The sequence below is a fragment of the Ceratosolen solmsi genome, unplaced genomic scaffold, assembly GCF_000503995.2.
Source record: "Ceratosolen solmsi marchali unplaced genomic scaffold, CerSol_1.0 scaffold29, whole genome shotgun sequence".
NCBI classification, from domain to species: Eukaryota; Metazoa; Arthropoda; class Insecta; order Hymenoptera; family Agaonidae; genus Ceratosolen; species Ceratosolen solmsi.
Window position 1 is genome coordinate 1188848 of NW_011948417.1, and position 15000 is coordinate 1203847.

Sequence of the window (15000 nt, forward strand, 5' to 3'; positions counted from 1 at the left end):
CCCCCCCGCCGTGTTCTTCATAAGTACCCGGCAAATGGGGGAGCTCGAGAGCATCTAGAAATTGAAATGGAACTAACGGGACGACCATCTCGTCCAAGGGAATGATGAATTTAACGAATGCGCATTGCCCCGCCCGAGGATGATTTTATTCCTACCTTTCCATTACTTCTATTACCGGTGGTTATACTGGTGGTTGCGGAGAGTGATGAAAAAGAAAGAAAAAAGACGATTTGTAGAGAGGGATGGGGCATGGATTATTTGATGATCTTTTGATCATCTGAGAGCTATTGACGCCTAATGAGACTAGTGCAAACATTCGATTCTGGACCTCCGTTACAATAAGCCCCGTCGATCCACCCCCCCCCCCACCACCACCACCTCCATCGGTCCACTTTCCAACCAATCACCAAGACTCCGCTCAACTAGCGCTAAAACGAGAAGTTCGTGGTCATTCTTTCATTTCCTCCTAATCGAAACGAAACAGCAAACAGGGCAAACGGTAAAGCGCCGGGGGGCGGGGGAGGAGGATTAGAAGCACATCTCCCGCATATCGTCTCCACTTTCGTTCGATCTTACCGCGAGCGATCGCAAGTCGCGAAAGGCGGTACTTTCTTCACGGCCTCCGGCTTTTTTCGCGCGCTTATATAGCCGTGTAATTAGAGGCAATTGACCAGGCGTCTTTAAAAAAAGGGATTGCCATGGCAAGGGGTAAAATTCCGTTAAGGACGGCTTTTGTTTGTCGAGAAACATTTTGATCGGAGGACTTTTTCTTTTCATTTTTTGTTTTTTTTCTCTACTCCAGGCCTCGCTCGCCAGTCTACGATTTGACTGGGGAATGCTTTTGGTCTCCGATCGTAATCGCCATTTTTTTTTTCCTCATTCATTACGCGTATATTCAATTATTAGACATCATCGTGCACCTGTTTAATCATTTGCCTCTGCCATAATGCACGTGCCGTTTGCAAAATTTACGTTTAGGAGATTTATAGCCACGCAACTCCTTGGAGCCCGTAAATTCTCTCTCGTAAAATATATATTTAATTCTTTATTAATGCGCTTACATTATTTTTTATTAATTTTTTTGTTTTCTCCAAATATTAGCATGCGTAGTGTGCGCTACTGCACTCATACATTTATTAATATGACAAGAAAATGTTGTAATAAAATTAAAATACAGTTTAAACGAGTGCATTAACAACGTGTCAACGTCAGCAAAGGCCATTAAGTGATAAAATCGTAAACAGTCATTTTACGGGCTTGATAACATAAGCATTAACAACAACAACAACAACAACAATATATAAATAAATAAATAAATAAATAATTGAATAATTGAATAATTAAATAACGAGGAATGAGACAATAAAAATTTTAAGGAACGAGACGACATTAAATTAACCATTCTGCATATATTTAGAAAATTATTTTAATGGCGCGTATAATTTTTTATATCAATACTAGCGTATTCTTTTTAATAATAGAGTTGGTCAAGTTAAAAAGCATTATTAAAAAGCAATGCTATTCTTATTGATTACTGTTTTATCGATATTTAATGGTAAATTACCATTAGTAATTTACCATTTGATTATCATATCACATAATAGATATAAATAATACATTTGTACGAGTTGGATTAAGAATTGGATAATGTGAATGTAAACATAGATCTCATAGTGTAGTATTTGTATAAATACGTGATTTATTTGAAGGTGAGTTATTTCATACAACAAATCATCATACAATAAAATACAATCATAAAATTAGAATTCTGTAGCTCGGCAAAAGTAAAAGTACGTAAAAGTAAGTCATCTTTGCCTATTATGAACCATTATAATGAGCTTTCCGTTGAAGAATGATATTTTAAATATTGAAATTGTATTATTTATTATGCTTTCCAAATAGTTGCTTTATAAACTCGACTAAAATGCAAATAAATACAAATTTCTGTAGATTTCGTGAAGAGTATATTATTATTATTATGCATAATTTCGAAGGTAAACATAATTACTGTAATTATAAAAGTTACAGTGCTATAATTGTCGTATTTTATAAATAGTCTTATAGAATAGTAATAGACTTACATTTTGCAAGCAATGAATTTATATTAAAAAACAAAACAAAACAAAAAAAAAACAAAACAAAAATAATAATTTATATTTTAATGAACTTAACAAATACATTAAAATAATGTAGAATATTGTAACAAGTATTCGTAGCCTATAATTAGAAAGAATTTTATAAGAATGACTTTTTAAAGACAAATTATTAAGGAATTTTGTTTTGCATAAAGTATGAAAATGTTTATTTTATAATAGAATTGAGACTTGTGGCAGTTGTCAGAAAATCGTCTTATTTCTCGAAGGTTTCGAGCGAGCCCTTAAGTGTAATTGAATTTAAAATTGTACTCGTAAGGGAGGGCAGAGAAAAACGTTTGCAGAACAACTGCCGAGAATTAATAAAATAATGAGAGAGAGAGAGAGAGAGAGAGAGAGAGAGAGAGAGAGAGAGAGAGAAAGTATGATTAACCGAAGCAGGTGACATGCCTCTGTCATCCAATTTCTTTGGCTAATAAATCAATGTTGACGTACAATTATTGACGCTACTGTGATAACATTTTCTGTCTTTTGTATACGCTATGCTCGGATTGACGATTGTCCCTCAGCCATTTATCTGCTGGACTTTTGTGCAATTTCACGGTGATAAGTCCCGCCACCTCACCTCTCCGTCAATCTTGGTGAGTTTTTATACATACCGAGGAGCGACGTAGTGATGAATTTTCGGCTGGATGCACCTGTCCAACGGCCCGACGCTTATCGACTCGCTCATTGAAAGCGTTAAGCGATTGCGTGACGTCGTCGTTTATTAAGTAATTAATAATTACATGCAAATATGTCGAATTTAAATATTGGTAGCATTATTTTTATTTATTTTTTTTTTCTTTCTTCAGAATCGTAAGTGCGCGGTACTTGTATAAAGAAGTGTGGTTGTAGGCCGATTTTACAGGATCATTTACCATCGACGTTTCAAAAGAATATTATTCATCGTGTAAATAAATGTATGCTTGACACAATGTTATTCATTAACTTTCTTTATATTTTCTTTGCAATTTAAGGAATTCAATTTGTCGACAATAGTGTCTCAAAATTTCCCTACGCTGTTATCAAAATAAATGTAAAAGAAGGATGTAAAGCATTTGATTGGAATAGCTATCGGTCCATTACGTCATTATACATAATACATAATGAATAATTCTTGAGATTCTGGAAAATTATATTTAAAAATTATTACCTTACGAACAGACAGAGAAGCACGTTGCTTCATTTTATAATTCCTTGGCCATAAATGTCCATCGTGCTGGCACTTATGTAACAGCTTAAATAAATTCTAGGCTATCGCTATAGTATCGAGCAATTGTCGCTTCTCTCTTGTTTCTCGCTTACCAATTTACATGAGATTTAACTAAAATACCATTGATAATGGTAAGTTGCGTCAAATTAAGCGTAAATTTTCTTTCCGCGGCTATCGTTAAATACTCGTGCGCTCACCGACTTATCGCCGACGTTATCAGCGACAGCAGGGGAAGGTCCTCTATTTGAAAAGAAAAATCATCCTCACCCTTTATCCCGAAATCCCTTAAAAAAAAAAAAAAAAATACCGTATTTTCCTGATTACAGGGGTAGCGGCAGTGCCCTACCAGATTCGCCGGTCGACCAGGTCGGCAACGGTTGGAGGTAAGTCTCCTCAGAATGTTCCTCGCAAAATTGCAGCTTTTCACTAATCCACTTTCCCGTTCTGCGTACTAATAACACTAACCAGCGCATTTCGTGCTTATTCACCTCGGTCGTTCCACTGAATCTTTATTAACGAAGGATTGCATAAATAAGGAAGCACCAGCCTGCGCAACACTAATATTCACAAGCTTATGCCTATTAATTGCACTGTAAAGACTCACTTCACTTCGTCTTATGTGATTAGGTATTATTAATGTAGCAAAATATGTGCTTTGAAGCGATATGTTTTATTATTCTTAAATATATATTTATCAGTTTTTATCAGCCAAGTTTTTATGCTTGATTACTTTTATTAGCCTTTTTAGCTTTAGAACTGCTGAACTCCAGCATCGATAATGTGTGCGTGCTCTCTTTGATCAAACAAGGTATTCGTGCCGGCGACTATCTATTTATATATATATATATATATATATATATATATATATATATTATTAATGTTATATTTTATATTTTAGACTTTTTATTTTATATCATATATATTTATTTTATTCGCTATTATTTGAAATGATTTAATATTATGATTTGAAAATATCAAACCCAATGTCTCGCGTTCGTGACAAAATTTTCGTTATGTTATCTGACTCTTTATTTTTACTATGCCCAGCTTGCAATTAGTTATAGTTTGATTTTATTAATATTTTCAAACATTTTATCGATGTATTTACGGCTTTAGATGCTTTATGTACAAAGCTAGCAAGACTAACTAATTTTAAGAAATATATATTTTATCCAAATTGACGAATTAATGTCAATCTTACTTTTGAAATGTTTTTCAATAAATCAATCAAATAAATATTAAAATGTTAAAAAGAACAAATTAAAACATTAAATACATACATCGCTCTACTCGATCAGAATTAGTTTTGTTTAAAAAATTTTTTTATTTTTTTCAATTTCATAAAAAATGTAACTTATTGAATTGGTAGAACTGCAACTATTAATAATAATAATTTAACTTGCATTTGCTTATACATCTGTCCTAAGATCTTAATTTGATAATAATTATTACGTAACAGATATATTTATTGAATACCGTTCGACAATCGTTTAAATGACAATTTTAAATGAAAATTTTAACTTTTTTTTAACTCAAGAGAACGTTTATAGGTGCAGTTGTATAATAGAATACATTTTATATCTTCATTTACTCTCTGATGGTTAATCTAAATATTACTCGTGTTTTTTCTTATAAATACAAAAGAAAAAAAAAAATAGAAAAGAAAAGGCCAAAACAAAAACAAAATGCACTCGCTTCAAATATTGAATGAAGGATTATTATAGAAAACGTAGTACTCGAATTTTCTCAATTTTCAATTAGCGTATTATTGCACGAATTAAAATATTCGAGTCTTACTATCGCAATGTTTAGAAACAGAAGAGTCAACATAAACAAACCGAATGAAGCAGCAACCACTATTTCAGCATTATATTGTTTTACTTGACACGACAAATTTCAAATTTCTTGCATTTTGTATTTACAAACATTAATTTTTAAATGAAATTTTATGGTACATCAATATTTTCTATCAAATCTATAATCCTAATCTAGCGCGTTAAAAGTATACGACCTCGGCTAGAGTCCTCGCCACAGGTAATAAAAAATGTGCGTTGGCGGATCTGACTTCTGAATTGCTGGGCCAATGATTAGAGAAAAAATTGTTAAGGGTAGTAGTGATCGATTGTGCGCAGAACATGTAGCCGATGCAAATAATCGATAGAAAACAATTCAAACGAGATGTTTGAAGAGAGAGAGAGAGAGAGAGAGAGAGAGAGAGAGAGAGAAGAAAAGAAGACTGACAATATACACGAACACAAATCCACCAGATCATCTGCCCGATAATCATCGTGGCTCGAAGTCTCAGCCGTTAGTGTCATCATTAAATTACTTTTCACGACGCACCGACGACGATCGTAAACTACGCAAAACGATCGAATAGCCGATTTTGGCTGTCTTTCTGACCCCATTATACGACTGAGACGAAGCACCCACTCGACATTAGAATTGTACTAACAAGAGCGGCGTTAATTAATAAACCCTCGTTTTCCATTAAAATTTAAATTTTGATAAAAATGGTATTTAAAGAAAAGTATTGTGTATGAGAAAATCGATAAGAAATGACATTGTTGAAGCAGGCAAAACTCCTCCCCGTATGCTTCATGGGAATAAACATTAAATGGACATTATTATTATCCTTTAAATGATTGACCGCGTTTTTCATAAATTTTCACGATCTTTCGCTTTCATCATCGTCCCTGCCTAACTTAATATCTTACTTGCAAGTCTTCGTTGCAATAATTCTTTCAATCAATAATTCTCTACTCCATTCTTATTATCCCGCATCTATTTTCCTTATAGTGACGCTTTCTCGAAATTATCTTCTCGCCATTCAACTATTTCGACGCAGCATTCTTATTCTTCCCTTTATACTTAGCTTCATTGCCCCACTCGCCTCCCCTCATTATTGCCACTGCGCATTTTCCTTTCCTTCGCGACCTTCGTCCACGTACGTGTGCCTCAATACTATTTCAATCTTGCGTGGTGTTGTCTGATAACTTGTCTTTCTCTCCAAGCGGAAATCCCCCTTCTTAACCGAATTTCCGCACGTGGCACTTCATTTTTCTTTTCGTCTCTCGCTTTTCATCGTGTTCGTCGAATTCTCGACTGAAATTGGGGTTTGATTGGTTACTCTATTCCTACACGAATTGATCACAAAAAAAAAAAAAAACGAAAAGAAAAAGAAAAGAAAAAGAAAAAAAGGTTGCGCTCGTGTAAGGTAACGCGGACCTGGAATGCCAAAAATGTCCGTCTTTATTATAATCGAGTAGGATGTGGGAAAGCCTAGGCTATCGAAAACCTTGTGAACCGTTTTTTTTGTTTTTTTTTGTTTTTTTTTTTGTTTTTGTTTCGTACGATACGGTTGAAGTTAATAAGCAAACAAAACGACCAATAGGTTTAGAATTATAGCAGAAAGAACAAGAAATGTAATAGAATTAATTTTGTTTAAACTAGTAACGTAAACTACGCGTTTATTTTATTTCATTTTATTCGAATAAAAATTACGAATACTATTACATATGGTTGAAAGAATTAATTATTAATAAAATAGTTGAACTATTTGTTATTTCATAACTTTTCAGGATATAATTTAAATTTAATATAAATGAAAATATCTCCTACTCCAATTATGTTAAAAAAAAAAAGAAAAGAAAAAACATTCTTATCTCACTGTACGTTTTCAAAAAACATGCAATTAAAAAAAAAAAAAAATGGCAAATCATGAAAACAGATAATTAAAAAAAACCTCAAAGTCAATAAAAACGTGAGATAATAAATACGTTTATCATTTAACAACCGATTCAAAGATACGATTAGTTTAATTTGTCCATTCATTAATTTTATCTTGAAGAAAGATATGCTACTATACGAATAAAAAAGAACGGCAAAGTCTTGCGTTTGTACTTATGTATGTAGTACTTATTTACGAATAATTAAGTGTATGTGTGACAGAAAGGACAAAAATTCATACGAACCATCTATTTATAAATAGATATGTAAGTAATGATTAGGTTGGTAATTTTTGGCTCATTTCACGTAATTAGATGTAACGTTTTAAAAGAAATAAGCTTGTGCTTGTAATTATAGTTACATAGTCAAATTATAGTTTAAACTAAATTATTATTATTGAATTAATTATTATTAATACATTCCATTTATTATTTTCACTTGCAAATTTCTTCTCAATGAATGTAACTTATAATACAATAATATAAAATATTCGACAAAAATTATGTTTATTTGAGAAAAAGTATTTTCCTCTTTTAACTCTAACATAAAGTCTTTTCTCTTTTTATAATAATGTAAATGTCGCATTTTATTCCAAAGTAATTAAATAATCCGAGACTGTTATTCGAAATTTCATAATCGTGAAATTCTCGAAAATCATAATAAAGAGAAAGATAAACGATGAAAGATAAATGTTTCCACTTGATTTAATAAATTTTGTACAAACTATCTTTCTCTAATCCGACGATATTGATTCCCAAAGCTTCAATTATTTGCAATTACTGCCTCTCGCATTGTGCACACCCACATAAACGTGAGGCTGTCCATTTCAATAACCCGCAAGTCTTTAAAGCTTTTTTCTCTCTTTCTCTCGGTCCTATGAAAATGCTTGTCGTCGTTGAAAATGGAATGAAAAAATGGCTTCGAGGGTCCCTCGAAGCAGAAAATAGAGATAGTGCCGTATAATAACATCACTTGCAACTTTCACCGGAATCCTCTATTACACTAAAGACTCGTGGCTGGGCTTAACAAAACGAAAGCATCTTGGCATAATAACCCTCGTAGTAATTCAAGTGCAGCCGGCAAAAAGTGCTCGCGGCATAAAAAACGATGCTCATCGAGCTTGCAAAATGCTTGCACTCGTCGTGGGCAAGAAACGATTCATCTTTGAGGCGTCCTCGGCGGGATGCATCATTGTCTTTGTCGCGGGAGCCTCTGTGCGCGGGACATCGAGTCGATGCAGCCGATCGATTATCCATCTCGTCGAGCGTAAACGCCCCCGACGCCTCGCTCCCTCGGCCTCTTTGGCCAACTCTTACCGACTGCGGAGTCCGGCGGGTGGAGAGCCTCCCGGGGGAGCTTCAGGTATCGTCTGGCGTTCCTCGACCTTTCGAGCTGGAGTTTTGACACACGGGTTGCTCCTTGGGCATTACACTAGGTAGCCTATCGTCCTACGAAGGCGAGAGCGTCTCGGTGTTGCTGGAACCTTGACAGCCCGTATGAATGCTCGATCGATATGATTTATCGTTCGATATTAAAATCTCTATTACTGTATTACGGCGCGTTTTTTTGTTTTTTTGGTTGGGTGGGGAGGGGAGGGGGGAGGGGCTTTTATTTCATATTAGACTAATTTATATTGGATTATTTTATATTTATTTATAAATCTGTATAAGCTTTTAAAAGATTTATAAATGTCATGGCACGATTAATCAATAAATTCTTGCTTTGCGAACGACACTGACATTGTTATCTATTTAATTAATTTATTATATTTAACAATAGCAGATATCTGATTTGAAATGTTACCGATTATGCTTTACCAAAATCCCGCACTTTTTCAAATTGAAATCTTGATATATATGATAAATAATCTTTACATATCGACTATTGTAGATTACTAGACAATACATTTGCCTCTTATATTTTACAACACTACAATGCATCATTTTAAATATCTTTAAAATTGCACATATTACTTTAGACAGTTATATTTACAATTTATTTTTCAACTTAGAAAATTGAACCCTTTCTTCGACTATTCCTTAAGATTAAAAGGTTATTTTTTTTTTTACCGCATACATCTTTCTTAAGAATGTTGAAATCTCTAATACCAAATTATCTTATCATCGTTAAGCTAATAAACTATCGTAATTGTTTATGCGAATCGATAAATACTTTTACGGCTTAAATAATTCTTTGTATTCGTCAATGTATTCTAGGATTATATTTATTTATTTGTTCATTTCACTTTAAGGGTAATTACCCTTGCAGGTAATTACATTGCATTAAAGAACATTTATATTAACGATGAAATAAGAATATTAGATTTTATTGGATGAAATATATTTCTGACTAAGCTTCGAATTTGAATCTAGCGCCTTAAGAAAACGAATGGCGCTCGTCCACAAGTATTTTTGGGCACTTGACAAGATAAACACAAGAAGATTCAAATGCTCCAGTAGAGGTCATACTCATCAAGAGCAATGATTCGTTTCGCCTATACGTAAATTAGTTATTTGTCTTGGCATAATTCATAATTCGTTCTGAGAATCAGTAGATTTTGCTTAGATAGAGTGTTAAATCAGGTTTTTTTTTTTTTTTTTTTTTTTTTTTTTTTTTTTTTTTTTATTTTTATAAAGAATTTTTTACCGCTATTGCTATATAAATAAGATAAAATATATGTGAGGAAAATGTACGGTAAAATTCTTTGGGCTTAGTTTTAATTTTTGAAAAATATTATATCTAAAGATACTTTCAGCAGGCAATGATCGAAAACTAGTAAGACTTTTTTGAAATAGAAAATATCATTTACAAAACGTACACAATATTTTTATTCGTGCACATACATGCACATACTCGTATACAAAGTAAAACCTTATCATTCAATATATTGTTAAGTAAAAGGTAATTATTACAGTTTGTAAGATTTGCAAAATATAATAGGCAACCATTTAAATTGGCAGTTTTAATATTTCAGCTAACTATTGGATAGTTGCACGGATAGTTTAAGCTAATGTGCGCGAAACACTAAATCAAAATAGAGAACAAATCTTCATTCAATATTACACGCGCAGGGAAGCAGAGAGAGAGAGAGAGAGAGAGAGAGAGAGCGAGAGCGGGAGAGCAAGCAAATATCTCGGGCCAAGGCGTAATCGAAAAGGTCGACCTCGGAGGACTCGGTATAATACGAGAAAGCATCTGGACCACAGGAGTAAACGTTAACGCGGGTGAAAAAAAAGGCGATCGCCGGCCTGAGCAGCAGCTCGAGTCGCATTATCCGAAAACTTTTTACAGCAAGTGTACGCGCGCCGCCCTCGCGTCCCTCTTACGCAACGCCCCGAAAGAGCAGGAGGGTCTCGCTTGATTTCGCAAAGGCCCGTGGGTGAAAAAAACTCGCGCGTTAGGGGCATCATTGGTGCCCTACTTCGGCATCGACTAGTGAGAGAAAACCAGAATCTCCTTCTCCTTCCTCTCACGTGTGCTCTCTCTCTCTCTCTCGCTCTCTCTCTCTCTCTCTCTCTCTCTAGCGCGCGCGCTACGGGTAACCGAGGGAGGCGCCGCGCGTCGCCGCTTCCAGGAAGCGAAGCCTCGTTCTAAATACATGTGTCCGCGAGAGAAGCCGTGCGAACGCTTCTTCTTCTTCTTCTTCTTCTTCTTCTTCTTCTTCTTCTTCTTCTTCTTCTTCCTCTTCTCTTTCTTCTTTTACTTCTTCTACTTCTTTCTCCTCTTGCCTGATCTCTGCGACCGAATGAGACATCGATTCGACTTCGCCCAATGCTCCTCCTTGACTAATTGAGCCACTCTTGCCGGATGGAGGAGGCATCCGCGCATGCCGACCTCAACCTCGTGGTGAAAGGCCTCATGGACGAGCGGGCAGTTTGCTGTTACTCCCGATGCTTTAGCTAATCTCAGGGGAGAGTCGACAGTCGAGAGTCGGAGGAGGAGGAGATTTGACGAATGATTTCGCAAGCCCATTAACGGATAATTAAAGATCTGATTGTTATTATTGTCACTCGATAGCTTTATGGCATAAAGCATTTTTATTATAAACACACACAGTCATCATCATCGTAGCATCCTCATTATATGTTACATTACGGAAGTATAGAGAGTCCTGTTTGTTTAAACGAACGATTGATTTAAAAATAACGAGAAATTTTTCGTAAGAAAAATTATTCTTACTTTTGTATTCGAGTCGACGTTTTGATTTGCTCACCGACCCGATTTGATCGCGATAGAGCCGAGGGATTTTTCAATCTCGATCGAGAGCAGCGAATTGTTGTCGTAAGATTACGAGATCGCGTAAAGTAAGAGTGAGGTTTAGACGTAGGAAAGGCCAATAATGCTATGTGAAACGATGATATAAGACGAATCGAGATATAATTAAGACAAGCAGCTCCTTTTAATGATTTTAACGAAATTCTAATGTACGCGCGCATGTTTTTTGAAAAATGGAAACGTCAAATGGCCATGTACTCGTATTTGTTTTTCATGGATGTTGCGAGGATTTATTTCTTTATTTAATTTTAACGAAAGAAAATTCCGACAAAAACTTTTTGAGAAGGTTGTAGAAGTTGATTGGGCAATGTGAGAAAAATAAATCGCATTCAACGGTCGCTCGCGCGACTCCAATGTTGGAAATTTTTTTGTAAATTAGCGTGAAATAGTTTTAAAACGTTGTTCACCAAAATACGAATATCTATAGTTGATGGTAATTTGGCTTACTCAAAAATTTGGAGCGCCGCCGTGATTTTCTAATCGTAATACACGAGAACGCCAACCAATTAAAATGACGAATGCTATCGTACAAAGTATAATGTGGGTTAAGTAGTTAAGTAGGTAAAATCGAACACTCGGGATAAGAATTCATTTATTTAAAAAAGTCCACTCTACATCGCGTGCACGTGCGTCTAGTGTGTGCGCGCGCGTGTATCCATGTGATTCATGAAATGAATCGATCAACTCGACGCAAATAAATTATTGATGAAACGAGTCGCGCGCGGCAGTCCCTTGATTAAAGTAACACGCGTGTGCCTCTTGTAAAGTAAAAATCTCCCATAAAGTTCAATTGATATGTCAACTTACATTCATGGACGTCTTCAGCGACAACTACTAATTCATTTAGCAGACGGAAGTAAGTTTACCAACCACGCCTTACCAACAATCAAACCTCCTACTTCAACTAATTCACAAAGTCGCTGATTTCGTATAAATAAATTTCGGCCTTTAAATCGAAAGTCCCAACCTCCCTACTCGCATTCCCTCTCCTCGTCCTGATTACAATATCGGCGGCTACACCTCGGTAAAGGCTCGCACGCAGAGACAAAAGTCAAGGAGAGGATAGCGCCACACTCTCATCTTGCTGCGATCATAACGAGACATAAGACACTCCTCGACTCCTCCTTCCTTCCTTCCTTCCTTCCTTCCTTCCTTCCTTCCTTCCTTCCTTCCCGCTTACGCCGACGACCCTGAAACTCTAAACGATTATACTAAGTCAAGCCGAGCGGGCCTTTATCTCGCGCGCGCAGCTTGTTAATAACAAAGGGGGAAAGCGCAGCTTGGAAAGTCCGTTCCGCGTTCCACGACGACCCCGGGATTAATAATCATCGACCTTCTCGGACGGAATTGATAACTCAGAATTCGGGAACTTTCTCGGAACAGCGATTGCGGCTCGCCTGCCCCTCTCGCACACGTGTACACGTACTTGCTCGCCTTCCGACAATTAATAATCGCTCGCCGCTGCTGCTGCTGCTGTTGCTCCACGCTTCGCGTCAATTTTTCGTGGGCGGTGATATTTTTAAGGCTAGTTGGAGAGGCTAGAGGCACGGCCTAGTCTTTCTCCGGATTCCCCAACCAGCGTCGGATTAATTGGACACGAAATATTATTTACGTTGCCGGTTATATCCGTATAGGCGGGCTTGGGGGATCGTCATTGGCACTCCACCGGGAAAACGATGAGCCATCGGGTATTATTCCACTCATAAATTACAGGTAAGCAATGGACGTTGGTTTGGCGGTTTCGGAATTTTCGATGAGATTTTTCAGTCTCACGCCACGGCATGCGATGACTGTATGCCAACGCTTTATTAGGTCGTCGTGGCCTGCTTGGCAAACAAACAAACGTGGAATAATCCAGTATACATCATCACCTTCGACTAGTTGAATGTCGTTACTCGCTTGCCACGCTCGTACGTGGGGCATAATTATTATCTTATGGCGAATAGCGTTCAAAGACTCGACGAACTCGTCGGTCTCGATTCGATATTGGCACGTTAAGGACGTTTATCCAATCAAGCGCGTCGCTTCGATTCATAATCTCTAAGGCCAATTAACGAGGTCGATTATTGTCTTCAGCGCCAATGGAGTCGGAAAAGTTTCGGAAGCGAAGCGGTAGTCGGGAAGGATGGATAGATGGGCTTTAACAAAAAAGACCGAATGTTGAATGGAAGAGAAGAAAGGGAAAGGCGAGGTGGTAGCTGGGGATCATAGCGAGAACGGGGACGCCGGCTAGCGAAGAAAGAAAAATTTTCCACCCGGAAGAGCCAAAAAGAACGCGGCCTAGTTTATACCGGCGTCCGCCAGGTGGCCCGGCACCTCTGCCTCTGTCTCTCTCTCTCTCTCCCTCCCTCACCCCCTCGCGCTCGCTCGCACGCTCACACGCTCTCTCTCACTCTCTCTCTCTCTCTCTCTCTCTCTCTCTCTGTCTCTCTACCCACTGCTCGCCGCCCCGCCCCGCCCCGCTGCGCTCCTCGCCCACCCGCCCCAATGCCAAAGCCCACACGGACAACCTCGAGGCCAATCGCTCCATTCGCGCAGGCTCGATCGCCCCTCTTACGCTTTGTCACCATGGCTCGTGGACTCGTGATCCGTACGGGGGTGGGGGTAGCGCTGGGCACTGTTTTACGCGCCGTGCGGGCGGACTGCGTAGGCTTGTGTGTGGAGGTGGTCGTAACAGTGTATAAAGGGCCGCGGGCGCGTGTTTCTCTCGCGTTTCCCTCCCAACGGGGGCAGCCGGCGAACGGTGGGGGCCGCCCCTCCCGCCCCGTGAGCACGCGTGGGGAGCAAAACTGGGCGCGGCTTAACGTGGACGTACACGCGTGCGAATCGACGATGACGACGACGTGAACGTGGACGTGAACGTGGACGAGGACGTGGACGAGGACGTGGACGAGGAGGTGGACGAAAACGACACAACGACAACGACAACGACAACGACAACGACAACGACAACGACAACGACAACGACAACGACAACGACAACGACAACGACAACGACAACGACAACGACAACGACAACGACAACGACAACGACAACGACAACGACAACGACAACGACAACGACAACGACAACGACAACGACAACGACAACGACAACGACAACGACAACGACAACGACAACGACAACGACAACGACAACGACAACGACAACGACAACGACAACGACAACGACAACGACAACGACAACGACAACGACAACGACAACGACAACGACAACGACAACGACAACGACAACGACAACGACAACGACAACGACAACGACAACGACAACGACAACGACAACGACAACGACAACGACAACGACAACGACAACGACAACGACAACGACAACGACAACGACAACGACAACGACAACGACAACGACAACGACAACGACAACGACAACGACAACGACAACGACAACGACAACGACAACGACAACGACAACGACAACGACAACGGCAACGGCAACGCCGAACGTCACCCAAAGTTATTCTTTCGGCTTTTCTTCCTCGTCTTGCCTACGACCGGATTCCGCCTCGCTCTCGCCTGTTGTTTGTTCCCCTTCGGTCCGCCGACCGGCGAACCTTCCAGAAGGAAGGCAAAACGACCAATGATGGCTCACGCGCCCCGGCGACGCCGCGACCGAATTTTCGCGCGATTTTCTAA